We start from the raw sequence: 17,162 nt of genomic DNA, 5'->3' as shown, positions 1-17,162 counted from the left end.
AAATATTTAACTCCATTAACATTCCATTATAAATCAGTTTCTGCCACCTTGTCCTAATTGTTATTATCTCTCTTTGAATGTCCTTCAACTTGTGAATGTTTGTTAATGCACTGTCCAGACCTCTAGGCAATGTTCCTCATGAATAGCATTACACTATACACAGACTCTTCTTACCTTTCTGCGCTGTAAAATGAACAAACATCTTGAAATTAATGTAGCTTGATTTATTTATTTGCTGCTCGATTGTCTTATCAACTTATATTTTTCTGTCTTCAGACTGCCAAATCAACATAACTCCTTACCTTCCACAGCCTGTCTTGGTTAAATGTCATCTGCGCATTGCACTCTCTGCAGCTGATTTCCACCTCTGAACTACTGAAGATATGCAGATCCAGGAAGTCTTCTGGGTAGCCTCTCAAAACTCACCTTGGTGTCCTATTATTTGCTGCTTATCAAAAATCTCCACTTAACATTCTTCAGCCCCCTTTCAATCCATGTATCAGTATTTACACCCAAGCTACTGCAAACTAATCTGAGGGCAAGATTTTGCAAGAGATTTGAATGCTTTACTAAAATCAGACTACAGTGGATCTGCCATTTCCCTGCGCTCACAAAGTTAAAAATTCTGTGCAATACAAAGCAAATAAAGTGAGCCTGGTAAGATCTATTCTTTACAAATCAAGCTGCGTATTGCTCATGGTTATCTTTTAGAAAAATTAATTAGACTAACAGGGCAGCTATTGCCAAGAGTCAAAATGGTATAAGTCTCCTGAGCACAGCTGTTCCTGTGAATTGCATCCCAAATTAAGAAAGTAGGCACTCCTGGATTTAAAGAACTGGAGGGATATACCAGAAAAAGGTTTGAAGCAGGTTCAAATCATAGTATCACTATAGATGTAGTGGTATGCTACCTTAAAGTTTCTGAACCTAAAAAAATCCAAATTCCTGACCTTGAAATACATACAGGGTAAAATTCACTGCAATTCAGTTCACATTAATAGAGAACTGATGATTTATCCTTGCTGAAAGTTGATTTGCATGCTTTTAATTATAAAGAGATCTTTGGAGTTTCCACTTTAGGCACAGGTGTCACTATGTTTCCCTAAAAGTTGCTAATGAACCCTGTAGGATAGATAACTGGGGAAAAAAAAAAAACAACAAAACAAACCACAACCAAAAAAAGGAAAAATTTCACATTTATAGATCTTTAAAAAATTTAAATTTTTAGAAATGAAAGAGGTCAAGCTCTTACACAGCTTTAAGTTTGTCCTTATAAATATCTGAGACAGGTGGGATTTGTACACATATCCATTGAATTTCCAATGAGATGAAATGGAGAAATGCATCTCAGACAAGAATTAGGTCATAAATAGTCATATATGAAGTAATAATTAATATATGTCTTTTCTGACCTTCATGAGGCTTCTGTCAGCCCATTCCCCCAGCTTCCAAGAGGCCCTCAAAATGACAGCCCTGCCTTGAAGTGTACTGACTACTCACACTAATTTTGTGTCGTGTATGAACCTGACAACGGTGCACTCCATCCTGTCAGCCATCTAACTGATGAAGATGTTAAACAGCATTAGCCCTTTAATTACCCCATAAGGAAGGCTACTCATAGAGCTACTCATCTGTTCAACACAAAGAATTTCAAGTTACTATTGAAAATTTTACTTTTGCAGTCCAACTCCTGAGGGTTGATTATTTTCCTTAACATTGCAGAGGATTTCAGAGTGACAAGACATCCACATCAAAACTTTACTGTCTTTATCAATTTCATTCTGAAGTCTACAATATAATTGTCAAATATATAACATAAATGTCAAGTCAGAAGAGAATCAAAGGTTGAAAACCACACCAAAATACCTATCAGTATGGCTAGATTCAAAGCTAGCTGACTTACACATACACAATGGACATTGTTTATAGGAATAGTTTCCTGATTTTCAGAAATAAATCAAATGTATAAAAAAGTGGAAACATGAATCTGTAGAATTCAGAGCCCTGTTATATATTTGTTACTTCATCCCTTAATAAATGATTTGCCCAGCTGTGACAGGAATATTAAAGCTTTTACAATTTATATTAGAAGCCTCAAAAAGACAAAGTTTTAGATAGACGTAGAAATTTAAAATTATGTTAGGCATCCATTTTTATACTGTCTACGTTTATAAAAAAAAATGCCAATCATAATCCTGAAATACTACCACAATAGGAAAATGTTATTGTGGAACCAATGCAGTGGTTAAAATTATGTGAACAGGTTGTGTTTCAGCTCAGGGAAAGAACTAAATTTCTAGGCACTTCAAAATCTGAGCCACTGTGTAGTAGACTAGTAGGTAAAGTAACGGTTTGTGGTCTTCTCCCTAACTTCTAAAAAACAGTCTTTGGGGAAGCAACCCCATTTGCCTTTCTTACTTTCCAGCTCAAGTAGATTTCGGGTAGATTTCTTCCTGGCCCCTTTTGTAGTCCAGATGAACTAACCAGTTTTGGGGGTTTTTTGGTTGTTTGTTTTTTTTTTTTTCTTTCTTTTTCAGTTGCAAGGATGCAAACCCAGAAGATATTAGCTGATGACTTACTATCATTTTTGCTGTTGAATATTCCCTGGCAGAATGCTATAAAATTGTGACATAAAATTTCAGCTCTATCACAGCAGTCTGCTTTGGAAAATAAGTTTTCAAACCTCACACAGTTTAAAACGTGGTAATATATAACCCCACCTGCTTAACAGGTCAGGCAAGCTCAGGATAAGAGAGTCTCCACCCAGAGGCGGCTCATCACATTTCTAATTGTAACCTACCTCATAGACTCATAGAATAGTTTAGGTTGGAAAAGACCTTTAAGATAATTGAGTCCAACCGTTAACCTAACACTGCCAAGTCCACCACTAAACCATGTTCCTAAGGACCACATCTACAGGTCTTTTAAATACCTCCAGGGATGGTCACTCAACCATCATTCTTGCGTATATATATGTATATATATATATAAAAGTATTTCCTCACACTAAACATATTCTCATTAATGATAGCTTTCATTTCCTCCTTCATATTAAATTAAAAAGTGAAAAGAAATTATATTTAAAAGACAAGCAGAAAGCGTTTGAACACCTACAACACTCCAGAGCTAACTTTCTTGGGCTTTTTAGTTTTAATAATGCTTTGCTGAACAGTTAACTTGTGTGAAAACGCAAAAATATCTATAAGCCTCCAGAAAAGCTGTATGGATCATGATCATATTAGCTACATTTTTAGGCTCTGCCATATTGGCAGAATATCTCACTTGTCAAATGCCTGACTTTGGTTGGCTCTTAGATCTCAACTTTGAACCTTGTGATTTTGCATTAAAAGAGCAAGAATGTTTCACTCCCACAATGGAGTAGATTGTAGCTATTTTCAAATATGTTCATGTTATGCCTAATGCTTCTTCCCTACTTCGTCTTTTGAGCATTGTCAAATTGCCAAAAATCAAAACAGATATTGCATATTGATGCCATATAGCTTTGTGATTCTCTTTGATAATTTCATATGCTATAGTGACAATAAATATTGCAGTTTTTCTCTTCTTTGAAAGACAAAAAGAATCAGCTATCCTGGTTCCTTGAGAACAGGTTGAAGATCAGCAATGTTCATGACCTTCTAAACTAAACCATGAAGATCCAAAATGGAGTTTTAAATCTCTTTAAAATATCTTAATAACAATATTCTGCCCACCTGAACAGAAGTTTGTCTTTAATATTAACCTGTTGAGTCAAAATGTCAAGTAGAATGATCAGTGAATTAAGCATCAAAATGCTTGCTTACAAATGAAAGCTGACATATCAGATGACAGACCCTCTCTCTGATTCCCAAACAGTAACCTCATTTCAACCACAGAATTGCAAACAGCCTGCCCATTGGGCTTTCCTGGGTTATCACATGGAAGTTACAAGTGACTTTTAGGGATGGTTCCTTTTAGGCAAGAGGGAAAGGAGGACATATTTTTAACAGAAATGTTGGCTTCAGAAGGTTAGGATTTTTTATAACTTTTTTGAAGTCTCTGGAAAGCAGGATTTCCTTATCCAGTACTTCTCTGTGGTTTTGTTTTCAGCATGTAGGGTAGATTTCTTACAGAAATGGAGTTAGTAAAACGTATATCACAGAGACATAGAAGTGTTACCTATAGCTCTGTTGAGACGGGTGTCTCCCTCCATCAATCATCCTTTCTCTGGTTCCTTCTGTAGCCTTTCATTCTCTAAGCAGATCATGACAGGAGTAAAGGTAGATATAGGAAAGCTTTGGAAGTGCTCCATCTGAGACAAGAAAAGCCTTTACACAAAGACTAGTTAGCCCATTCAAAGATATGTATGACTACAGCATGCTGGGGGACCATTAGCTGATTGTGTGAATTGACTGATGAAGTTTGCCTGAGAGATACAAAGTTCTCCTCCACCCTGTTTTTTGTTATTTTTATGCACTTAGTTATAAACTTCAGCTCATTATTCCCTTTTAACACCATTACCAGGGAACTCACCAGTTGATTTCCTCTGAAGCTGAAATTTCGCTGCACTAGGCAGTCATTTTTAGTAAGCTTTATTTTTGTTTTAATTGCCTTCTTCAGGAGCATCAGCTCTAATATCCAGCAAGAACTAGACTATCATATTGATATTAATGCCTGAAAAAAAAAAAAAAAAACCCAACGAAAAAGCATTTAACTCTATAGTTGCTGTACAGCAGGTTTCCTTGTGAAGCTTTGGTCTGGGCTAGCTAGCACTCTTCCAGACAGAACCAACGCATGGTTTGGTGGTAGCAGAAACAAGGGGGGATATTCCTAAACAGGCAGTTTGGGTACAGCTACTGCATTTCAGGAGGTGAGGCAGCTGAATTGTACAGACCACAGCAGGGCCACAACACTTGCCCTCAGAGCCAGCAAACGGCCCCCAGAGTGCTCTGTTTATTAGAATAATATATCCCGTAAGCTTATTTCTTAGTAGCGGGTAGGTGAGATGACAGAAACATCCAACTGTCAGGATGCAGCATGGGCTGGGGTCTCCCTGGGACCAAGGTACCCCACAGGGGCTTCCCCATCAGGACACGGCCTGGCAGATGGGGCCTGTACCACCGCCTCAGCCAGGAGCAGGGCAGCCAGGGCGCACTGGGCCAGCCCCAGCCCCGGCGTCGGGCACCTCCATGGAGACAGGGACACAATGACGTTGGGCCAGGACAGGGGCCCATGGGTGGGCCTGGCTCAGTAGTACCTGTGGCTGGGCAGGGAAGGGCTGTGGGGAGAACTGGAGGCTGGCGCTGCTGTAGCATCACTGGGGTAGGGGCTGACAGCCCTGGGGGGGCTGATGTGGGGTCCTGGGCCGTGGGTAGGGTCGGGGGAGGCCTTGGGATGTGGACAGGGACAGTCAGGCCCACCAGTGCCCCCATGACCCTGGTATAAGCAACAGGATAGCACCATTAGAGCTTTATTTCTGCAAACATTTATTTTTGTAAGTAAAACAGGTTTGCTTCCTCATAATGTATGGATGGAACTGAAATGGATAGGAAAAGTCACAGCAAAACTGCTGACATTTCTGCATGGCTGTGCAGCCTTCTATAAAAAAAGCTATTTATTTTGAACGTGAAAATCTATGAGTTCAAGTAAAGATCACCATAAAGGAGGTGACCCACAAGATACTAAAATTGCCTCTTCTCTCTTCTATTAGCACCTGAAGGCCTCCACCCTAAATGGTTTCCAGAATGACAGTGAGCGATAGTAAAATTAGTGTAAAACTGACCTTTCTTTATGCACATGCCATAACTTTAGATTGTCTTACTGAATCAATAGTCTGTGCCAAAGACAGCATTGAAAACTCTTAAGCGTGGGCTAGCATGAGTCTTGCAAGTATTGGGGCCTTATGAAGTACCCCCATCGAAAACCAAGGAGCAGACAATTCAGCAGACAACATTTGTACACCCTCGTTTTTTACTGTGCTTTTTTGATAGACTGTTTCTGAAATGACTGTAACTTGTTTGACTGTGTTTCTTGTTTGGAATGTATCAATTTCTGATGTGTCACATTTGAAATGTAAGATAATTTAACCAAATTAGGATTGGCCTCTCGTTACAATTTCTTCCCTCCATTTAAATAAATGTGAAACATTTTATGTTACAATGTTACTGTGTTATGTTAAATGTTACAATGAGAAAGATCATGGCTTGCATAGGCAGTGGCACTTCTCATAAACACCAGGGGAGAAAAGCAGCAGTTTAGGCAGAGGTATTAGACAAGGAGGATTAGGGACCCTTTAGAGAGCCTTAGAAAACAGTAGCTTGTTCTCTCCTAGGTCAATAAGACTATTTCTGAAGTATGGATCCTAATAAATTTCCCATAGCTCGGATTTTGGTGCAAGGATTTGATTTGATACTTTTTTTTTGACATTACATTCAAACTAAGTACATGGATATGAATAAATCTTCTGTGTTACAAAAAAGTATATAAAATACTCATAAGTACTCTCAGGCACACCAACTTAACATACGCTTTCTGTGAGTATCCATGGCTGTGCACATGGATTATTCAGATGATTTTAAACAGAGTCAACGCTAAAGGAACATAATCCTGCAAAGTATTCTTAGAGTTTTTATATTGTATCTACTTGCATATCAGAGTGAATAGTCACACCAAAATTATACTGTGCCTTGACTGTACCTCAAGTAACATGTCAGATATTATCATTATAGCTGAATCATATCTAGGGAAATAATTTCTAAGTGCAAAGGCAGTTTACAATAACCTGTTACACCTGGTATTGAAATAGAGTAAAAGTACTCAGTGTTCTCTGCTCAGGGTAGTAACTTTTGAGTGGGGATAATAATTTGTTAAGACACCTGAATTGTATCACGCTTGCTCATCTGAGCAAGCTCAGCATGGGTCATAGACAGTAGCACAGTGGGACTGATTGCCTACCTATAGCAATACATTTGCAGAATAAAGGTTTAATATTTCCACTGACCAGAATTTTAATGCTCACATTACAGCTTCATGAAGCTTCATCAGCTAGCACTGTATAAATCCTCCAAGGATTTTTTCTGCTATCCCCAAGGAAGTAGTGAGAAGAAATTCTGTTACCTGAGAAAGGAGAAAATAGAGGTATGATGAAAGTTTGAGGGTTTTGTGAGTTTTTTTTTTAACATGAAAAATGAGCAGTAAACACTACCACTTTTTTTTTGTTGTTGTTGTGGGGTGGGTTTTTTTACCCCTCACAGTTCACCTTTAAGGTCAATTATCAGTTTAACCAACCCACCAAATTCCACTTCTGAAACTCTTCTGATTCCATTTTGTCTTAGCTTCAGTACTAAGTGAAGCTGGTGAACTTACTTTGGTTGAGGTGAGCTGCTCTACTGAGTTTCCTGCAAGGAATTTGTTCAACTGTTTCCAAAGGAGACTCGAACCATGCAGAATTGTCTGTAGAATAGAAACTGAAATACAAATCTGAGAAAACTCGGGAAAACACAAAACAGTGGCAGACATCTAGCAGAATGATCTCATTTAAAGAAGTAAAGATTAATTATTTTTTTAAAAAAGAGCTAAGAATTCTTGTTTTAACTCAGATTTAAAATTTAAGAGAAAACTTTTATTTCCTTCCTTTTCCCCCTCTGTTCTGTAAACATCTAAATATATCTCTGTAAATGTGGGAAAAGATATGTATAAGCAAATGTAAGTGGATTTTGTTGGCGATACAAAAGCATTTCAAATGGAATGAAGAATTCATACCCACAGAGATCAACAATAATATATTCACATTGCAGCATAAAAGCTTAAAGATGTTAACAGGTTCTAAAGTATCTCCTATTTAAAAATAACAAAATATTTAAAATATTTCCTATTTATTGCAATTTGGAAAGTACTGATTTCTCCACTGCTACCTTTGTCCCTATACATGAAAAAATGTGATATTTACATATGTATAATCATGTAAATAAAATATTAATCATGTATGTTTTTTGAGTAGTGAGATCTCTTACATAGCTGACAGTCTCCGAAAATGAAGTTGCAATGTTGTTTCTGTAGAAAGCTCAAAATCTACACAGCTCAAACAACAGAAAATATACCATAGAGTATACTCTGGAGAACACTCCTGCATTGGCAGAAATATGGACTCCTTGACTTAATGACCCTTTTGGTTCTGTAACAGCTTCACTCCTAAGAAAACATATTAGAAGCTAATGTTCAGTGCTAGAAATGTGGTATCAGTAGTGAATCAGTTTGGGGTCTTCATTCGATACCTCTGTATTCCCAGTGGGCTAGGGCGAACATGTATATATGCATCTAAATATTTATCAGCTGCCAATCTTAATTGATCAGTGTCTCTATTTGCAATCCTTTTGCTTGTAGAGAAAGTTGCTTCTGCAAATGACATCACAATTGCTGTAAAATTGAAGTGATTCCTGGAAAACACCTCCAAGTATCTGTGATACCTCACATTAAATTGTTTCTGGTTGGTAGCATTACAAGGGAAAGATGCTATTTCCATTGCATTGCAGTGATTGCTGATCATCAAGGCATTGCACAGAATAAAAGTTCACCTCTGTGATAGAGATACATTTTCAAATATTCATAACTCTGTAGAAGATGTATTTTTAGCTCTGAAATTCTACACAAGCATTCAGTCTGTGAGTGAATTCTTGTATATACATGAACAAAACCACCCATTAAAGGTATGTGCAAAAAGAAATGAAAAAAAAAAAGGATTTTTAATGGGAAAATCTGTTTATTCCTGATTCCACTAGCTCCCAGGGATTTGTACGGATGAGTCAGTTTCATTTGTGAATATGCCAAGTGTAGCTAGTATTTCAGGTCTAACATTTTGCAAAAGATCACGCTTCTAAAAATGGCGATTTCAGTGTCTGAAGCTCGGATTTAGATAGCCTAATTTTAGGCACTGATATTGGAAGTTTGGGTTTCCCAGTCAAAGTAGAAGAAAATAAACCTCTAGGGTGCACTTCAGAGAATGCAATTTAGAGTCCTATTCTGATTCTGCTTCCCTGCAGTAACTACACTTGAGAAAGGTGCATATTCACTGAGGGGCTTCAAAAAAGTCCATTGTCCATTCAACCCCTTCACCTTCCTGCAACACAATCGTGAAGTTGCACACATGCACATATCAATCAGAACCACCTCTTGAAATGTGCCTTCCTGTTGTTTGTGAGATAGTGATGGCTTTGGGATGCACAATCCTCAGTCTTTGCCAATCCTTTCTTCAGCCTCTTTCGCTATCCCAGAATCATAGAAAAAGAGAGACAAACAACTTGAGCTGGGGACTCTAGGGTAGGTGGCCAAATTGGTACTTTCATTACGAGTTGGTTAAAAAAAACAACCAAACAATGCAATTTATTTTTGCTTGGGAAATTTCCACTCAGTTTCAACTGCAGCACTGTTGACAGGAGAGTGATGTGGGCTGTACACATCCATGAATGAGCTCTTTCCTCACCCCTGTGTTGAGCCTCAGCATCTAGCTTTCTAACAGCTCCAAGCTGATCTTACACATCTCTTTGATCTCTTTAATAGGGCAGAGGGACATAAAAAAAAAGCATGATACAGCCCTGGGCTGTCTTCTTTAGTCAAAGCAATGGCCAGGACAGTGACAAGTATGAAGAGGCCTTGCAGCATCAAAAACCTCATGGAGAATCCTCACTGAATCATACTGAATGCTTGTTAACATTTCCATGCAGCAGCAACAGTTCAGCTATCCTGTAGAACGTCTGTATGCCAACAACAATGTGATTCACACAAGGAATTTTGAAGACACCTGTCAGCAAGTCTATCAGCATCTAAATTGCAATGAGAGAAGAATCAGGCATCTCTCTGGACTCAGTGGGAAAGATAAGAATTGCCCGCTCTTTCCTTAAGGTCCAAGAAAATGAAGAAAGTACAAGGAAAGAGAACACGACAACGAACAGGATGTCAAAAATACCCTAGTTCTCCATGAAGGATTCAGAAAACTGTAAGTCATTTACTGATGTGTTTCTTTTGAAGACCTAGCTTTAAAACCTGTCCATGTCTTTATTAAACACGTGTTTCCTGAAATGCAAATTTGAAATATACTTTAGATTTCTCCTGGATATTGAATGTAACAGTTTATATCATCTAGGAAAGTGTAACTGTATTACCAGTTCTTCAAATTGACAACCTTCTGAAAAACATAGCAGGATTCTTAACACCTTAACCAACTCTGAAGCTGTTTGGCAGTAGCCTCAGAATTTTCATAAGAACTAGCATTTTTTAATGTTACGGTCTCTTAATCTTCCTGCTATCAGTGAAATCACCTTTTTCCCCTGAAACTCCATATTGAAGGTCTGCTTGAAATTCTCATTTCAATTAGCCAAACATTTTATGGGGTTTTCATTATCAGCTGCTGATGAAAAAATACTGCCAGTACAAGGTTCTTGTTCTATGCTTGCAAATGTCAATATCGTAGAACCATAGTTATCATCTTGCATTCACTTTATGTGCAACCCAGGTGTTCTACTTCAAACATTTTGACATTACACAAAGTCAGATTAGAAGATGGATGAGTATAAAGTCTCTCTTCCTTTGTGGGCCTGCAAACTGAACTTGGCCTACACGTTGCCAGAAATGAGATGCTATTCAAAATATATCATTTAGCTATTCAACATAGAATTGTACACATCATTCGATCTGTCTTGTTTCCATGGTATATGTCCATAGCTAATTCTGATGATTGACACCATATCAACTAAGGAAAACATCTATGTATCAGTGATAACCCAAAGACCTCTCACTTCTGGAACCAAACTCAAACATATCTCACAGAAGTACATGAAGGTCAGTGATTGTTCCTCTGCTTTCTAAGACATGAAATTCAAGTGTCATTTAAAGTGACATTGGAATTATAATTAAGCATTAGAGATATAACAATTGACTGAGACAAATGCTTTTAGGACATACCCCATACTCAGATAGGCAATCTTTTGTTCCTACATTCATCCCTGAATGAAACATCCAGATTTGGGAGTTAGTGACTCAACCCTTTTTCTCTCTGTTGCCCTGCCCTGTATCGATACTGACATCTCCTGAACTCCACAGAGAGCCCAGGGTGCTGTGTCCCCTAATCCAACCCTGCCAAGAATACATTGTTCTTTGGGGGAAACACAAATTCCCTTTGCATGTAAAGCAAGGAATGGGAGGAAAAGAAAATAGTGAAGACTGGTCTCTCAAATTAATGGATGGAAGGCGGCGGAGTTATGTGCAAGGTAAGTGCCTGATCTAAGCAGCTGAGACTATGAACACAGCCTTACTTTACTGTGCTACTGGTGTACCATAGTGTCATTTGACTAAAGTCCTTCCTTCACATTTAATGCCTTCAGAAAGGCAACAGACTAACAAGGAATACAGGCTCAGTCAAGACTTTTCTTTCACATTTTCCCTTAAGAAAAAAATATATTCTACCTTGTAATTATTTGAAAAACAGCAAATCCTAAACCACTGCTTTTCTGAGTACGACCTCACCATTTTGTGGTGAACTAGTATAGTTACATACACAGCATCCAATTCAGATTACAGTCAAGTTTCAAGTTGTTTAGATACACCCAGGAAAACAGTGTTGTGCAAAGTGGATAAAAAAGTAAAGGAATATTGAGTGCTTCCCACTTCCTGGTTTGCCTAGCTTTCTTGCATGTGCTAAATAATCTAACGATGATGATGATCTAAACCACACAGAAGCATCATATTTTAAAGATAAGATCTTTAAAGATTTGTTAAACCTCAGAAGTTTCTATCCCTTTAGAACTCATGGAAAGCTGCTGTTCCATTTCATGGTCTAGGCTAGTAGTCAAGATACAATATGGTGTGTTTGTCCCTGAGTTCATTAAAAGACTGTGAATGTCTCCCTGCGTTAGACAGACCAGCACGGAGAAAGTGAATACATGGCTTAGCCCAACATAAAGCATAAAAACTAGACAACTAGCAACAGAATTTTGAAGAGAAAAATGGGCTTGAGCTGGCTTCAACCCATGTACTCCTTCATGGCAACTGGGGATACCTGGTGTCATAACAGTGAGGGTATTACAGAGACTGGTAATGGAAATGACATTGGTAGTGTAACTGAACTGTGTACTGCAATTTCTACATTTTCCTATAATTGTCATTTGTATTGTGATTAGCCATCTTCAAGTAAGTAAATTTTATATTAAATATTACATCTTCCATGTGGGGAAGATCTAGAAGAACTTAGTCAGAGAGTATGGGACTCTGACAGCTAGTCGTGATCTCAGGCTCAGGTGGACATGAGTTCTGTTCACTGCTCCACCAGAGATGTACTATTCCAAAATGGAGATATAGTAAATGGATGTGTAGATAACTTGACCCAGACATTTCTTTTTTCCAAAACACTCTTGCAACAGAAACTAAAATTTAACTTTTCTGTTCCTTTAAGACTTGTTTAGTTCTTATTTAAAGCACTTTAAAATACAGTACATAAAGTCATTATATAAAAGAAAATGATTTATTCAGTGCAGAAATGGTAACTCAAAAGTACTTTATTTTTTTCCCAGACATATTTTCTCTGGTTATCTCTTTCTAGTCACAGTAGTGCCATTTTCTGTCCAAACAAATAGAGGTTATTGAAGAAAGAAAATATTGTAGTGTGCTCTACAGAGGCATCTCTTAATACAAAACAATAGGTATTGTACAAAGCAACATGCTACTTAAGCAATGTGGGATGCTAAATCCATTTGGTATCACACAGATCAAACCTGGGTGATTAATTACAGACCTAATAAGAAAGGTAAACAATCCATCCTCATTGCAGAGAAGTTAGCATACATCTTCTTACTCACAGTGGGATTATAACACCCTACTCTCCACAGGTGTGTAGCTTTGTGTCACCAGCATCTGCTATGAATCATATAGAGTTATTATTTTCGTTTTACGGTAAATACAGAGATGAAAATAACTATACAGTATTTGATTCCTTATTGCACAGAGAGAAAAAAATAGTTATGTGCAATTTGGACTGTAATATTTCTTTTTGCTTATCTCATTTGGAAACATGTGTTTTTCCAAATATTATCATCAATAGGCTATCCATAAAATTGCACTTATCACTGGCACTTATTAACTAAACAGCAATTATACTGCCATTGAAGGACTACAGTAGAGCACACAAGTGAATAACACGTTTTCTTTTTTTTACCATGCTGTAGTATTACTATTAAGAACAAGACATAAACTAAATAAGTTCTGCCCCAAAATATAAGCTTCAAGGTTTTGTTTTCTTCCATTTTGTTTTAACTTGAAAGCTGGCTTTTTTTTTTTTTTTTTTTGCAGCCATTGGTAACCATTTCAGTTTTAGCCCAACAAATGCCACTACTAGACACCAAATCTGAAGTTATGTTCTGCTCTAGGCACTCAGCATGTGTTGCAAAGTGGATAAGAACTTAAGTTACTTGGGGTCCAGGCCAGTTACCATTTACATCAGCAGAATAGATCCCATTAACTTCAGGACAATTCAGATCTCATTTTGAAGCTCTTCCCAGAGCCCATGTAGATCTTAGCTATATCACCTGGATTTCATTTCCAAGATCTCCAGTTGTGTTTTCTTCTAGGTGATTGTTTTCTATTTATTTATTTATTTTTTAACCACAATAATGATCAGCAATGAACATCTGAACTGAAAATGAAAATAAGTTGTGGTTATACCATAAAATTACAGGTCATTATTAGAAAAAATGGGGCTGAAATGGACGCAGAAGTCATATACTGCATACCTCTACCTTCAGGCAGAAATGGGTATATCTCTATTTTTCCTATCCCCGTCATAATAAACGTAATTGTTTAATTTATTAGTACTAGACAAGAAAAGAAAACAAACAAGATTTCAAGTTAAAAAGTCAACATTTCCTTCAGATTCCTTTTCATTGGCCTCTGCTGAAATTGCATCTCCAGAATCCAGAACTCAGTAAAGCTGCTGTTCACAAATGCTTCGGTTGGAAATGTAGAAAAAGCATAAGCTTTTAATTGTCCAAGAGAGAAAAAAGTCTATTATTGGATAATGTTGAGATGATCTTTGGCAAAACAATGCACTCCTCTCTTTCATCCCTACTACACTGCCACTGTTGCATTTTGTTAGAGGAAAATATACCATGTCAGATCTAACAGCAAGAAAGGGGAGGCTGCTGCAGCTCCATGCCCCCAGGGCCAATCAGCAGTAAGACTGGTTATATATTTCCAGTAAGCACAGACACAGAGAACACCCATTTGGGCTCCCACACCTGCCTGTTTTCTCCCTCTGTTATTTTGTGGGTATGCGGTTGAACTTTTATCACATAACACATCTGTTGTATCCCTGAATTATATTTAGGGAAGTTTAAAACCTGGATCCATCCAACGCAAGGCAACTGGGGTGTTACCTGGATGCAAAGTTATCTTGTATGCAACGTATTTTGTGCAATTCTAGGTAACTCAATGACTCAGGACCCAATCCATAGTTCACTGAAATGTGTAAAAGAGTCTTCTTTATCTTCTCATCTGCATTTGCATCTACAGGATGCAGAAGTAGATCCTTCTGTGTGTGAATCTTACCCATGAAGGATTCAGTCCTTCAGCAACAGCTTGCTTGATTCTGACAAAATCGTTCAGAAAAATGGCATGTTCCTTTCTTATTTATTCCAATATAGGGTTATCATGTATTGTGGGTAATCAATTTAACCACTGTATATTTAAACACATACATAAATATTGAAGAAATTTCTTGGAGATCAGATCTGTACTTAAGTAGCTCGTGTCTTCAAAATAAACCTTTGTAGAGCAAGAGTTCTTGACATTTTGTCTGTCATTTATAACAAAAGTTCTTGGTAATTGACTCAGAGGAAGACAATTTCATGTGCTGATTCAGGTAAAAGAAGTGGTAAATGCCAAATCCACCCTTTTGATAATGGAAAGCCAACATTCAATTAGGGTTAGGTGGTCACTATTCTGCAAGTTCAGCTCACATTGCAATTACTGTTGTTTCATTCCATTTCAAGTGAAAGGACATGGTGTCTAGTTGTATTTTAAAATGAATCCTTTCTGTCAATTTTGCTTGTCCTGCTTCATAGGTTCCTAATGATGGGCTGTACTGAAGTGTAGAGAAATGTATATACTGTGTTCAGGAAGCAATGCTTTTTCGTACAGTGAGATTCAATATGAGTTGTATGTAACAATCCACACTCTACAAAGTTGGCATAACTAGAATTGCTTCATGTAACAAAAAGAGACCCAAAGCATCTTTTCAAGGAGGTGTCCATTGATGGCTCCATTTTACCCTCATTAAAATGGAACATAAAGCCCACAGCATATGTTTCAAACCTCAGGATATACAGAAAAGCAACCTCTTCCGCATAGTATACTTAGCACAGTCAGGTCACTTTTATTCAACACCTGACTTTGGAGAACATCAGATTTTCCTTTTTGAAAAGCTCCTGAATGTACAGAAAAATACATTCTTTTAGGTGTGTAAAGAGACTGAGCATTTGCCAATTAATAGCATGTGCCTCAAGCAAGAAGTGCACCACTGTACATACCAATGGCTTTCTAAGCTGACCTCTTTCTTTTGCATATAGTTGTGTCTGTGCTGCACTCCTTTTTCTCTTTCTCTTCCTTTTCCTTTTCCTTTTCCTTTTCCTTTTCCTTTTCCTTTTCCTTTTCCTTTTCCTTTTCCTTTTCCTTAACCAGGACTGGCTTTTTTCCTTTCCTTTCCTTTTCCTTTTTCTTTTTTTTTTTCTTTTTCTTTTCTTTTTCTTTTCTTCCCCCCCCCCGCCCCCGCTTCTCATACATGAGCCAGGACTGTATTCCTACCCTCAGCCGACTGTGTATCAGCGCTTTGTGGAGAAGCCATGTCACTAACTGGCTGCAAATCTTATTAAGTGCAGACAGATCCTTAGGCTAGGAAGAAAGAAATGTATTTTGTGACTATCAGATTACAGTTTATTTGGCTCTGCTGCTTTTTATATACTACATGCCCTATTGACCAGCAGATCTTTAGCTTCCTACACCAGGTTGACTCAGCATTTTTTTTAACATATGCAGCAATAAAAAGACCATCTTTTTATAAAATTTCTTTGGATTATGACTGAAGTTTTTATTTATATTATAAAATGGAGGTGTTATTCTTTTAACAGGATTTTGATAATTTAAAGTAGGATGTTACTTCTCATCTCTTACCTCTTTATTTCACTGCTGGTTACATAACAAAATCAAAACTTAATTGTAAGTACTTTCCTTGCACAAAACAGATCAATCTGCTCCACTAAATGTGTCACAGGAGAAAAGCAGTGAAGTCTAATTGATTTCAAAGTTATGTGGCACAACTACGATTATAGTATTTTCCTTAAGATGGGCTCAGTCAATATGTTTACTATTTTTTTTAGAAAAGTATTCACTGGGCTGATTACTTTTTTTTTTTTTTTTTCCCACCAGTTGACTCGTGCATTATAAATAGCCTGGAAATATGTGGTTTGGGTGCACCAAAAAGTATAAAACTCTAAGTATATCTTCTTCCTTCATTCATAGGGCTTTAAACTAGGTTTGAAGGGGGATGGGGATGAAACCAGGATTACAAATGTGGTGCCTAGGATCAGCATACCAGTACTTCTGGGTAAAAGTGTTAGCAAGGTCTTGCAGTCCGTCTCAGTGACGGCAGGGGATGGAGGTTTGTGTGGCAGCAAAGACATGAGGGGTAGTGATGATTTGGTAACTACAGAAGTGTGTGAGCATGATCAGGTGCGAATTAAGGCTTGTCCCCCCAAGAAAGTGGCAGGACAATTAGCCCAGCTGAAGTGCATCTACACTAATGCACGCAGCATGGGGAATAAACAGGAGGAGCTGGAGGCCATTGTACAGCAAGGAAACTATGATATAATTGCCATAACAGAGACGTGGTGGGAAGACACACACAAGTGGAGTGCTGTGATCGATGGCTACCAGCTTTTCAAAAGAGATAGGCAAGGAAAGCGAGGTGGTGGGGTGGCCCTCTATGTTAGGGCCAGTTTTGAATGTTTAGAATTTAACAGTGTGAATGACAGTGTTGAATGTGTATGGATAAGAATTAAGGGGAAGGCCAACAAGCCAGACATCGTGATGGGAGTTTGCTATAGACCCCCTAATCAGGATGTAGAATCTGATGAAATATTCTATAA

The sequence above is a fragment of the Charadrius vociferus genome, unplaced genomic scaffold (genome assembly GCF_000708025.1).
Source record: "Charadrius vociferus isolate BGI_N301 unplaced genomic scaffold, ASM70802v2 scaffold253, whole genome shotgun sequence".
NCBI lineage: Eukaryota > Metazoa > Chordata > Aves > Charadriiformes > Charadriidae > Charadrius > Charadrius vociferus.
Note: the sequence above shows the minus strand (reverse complement) of the source record.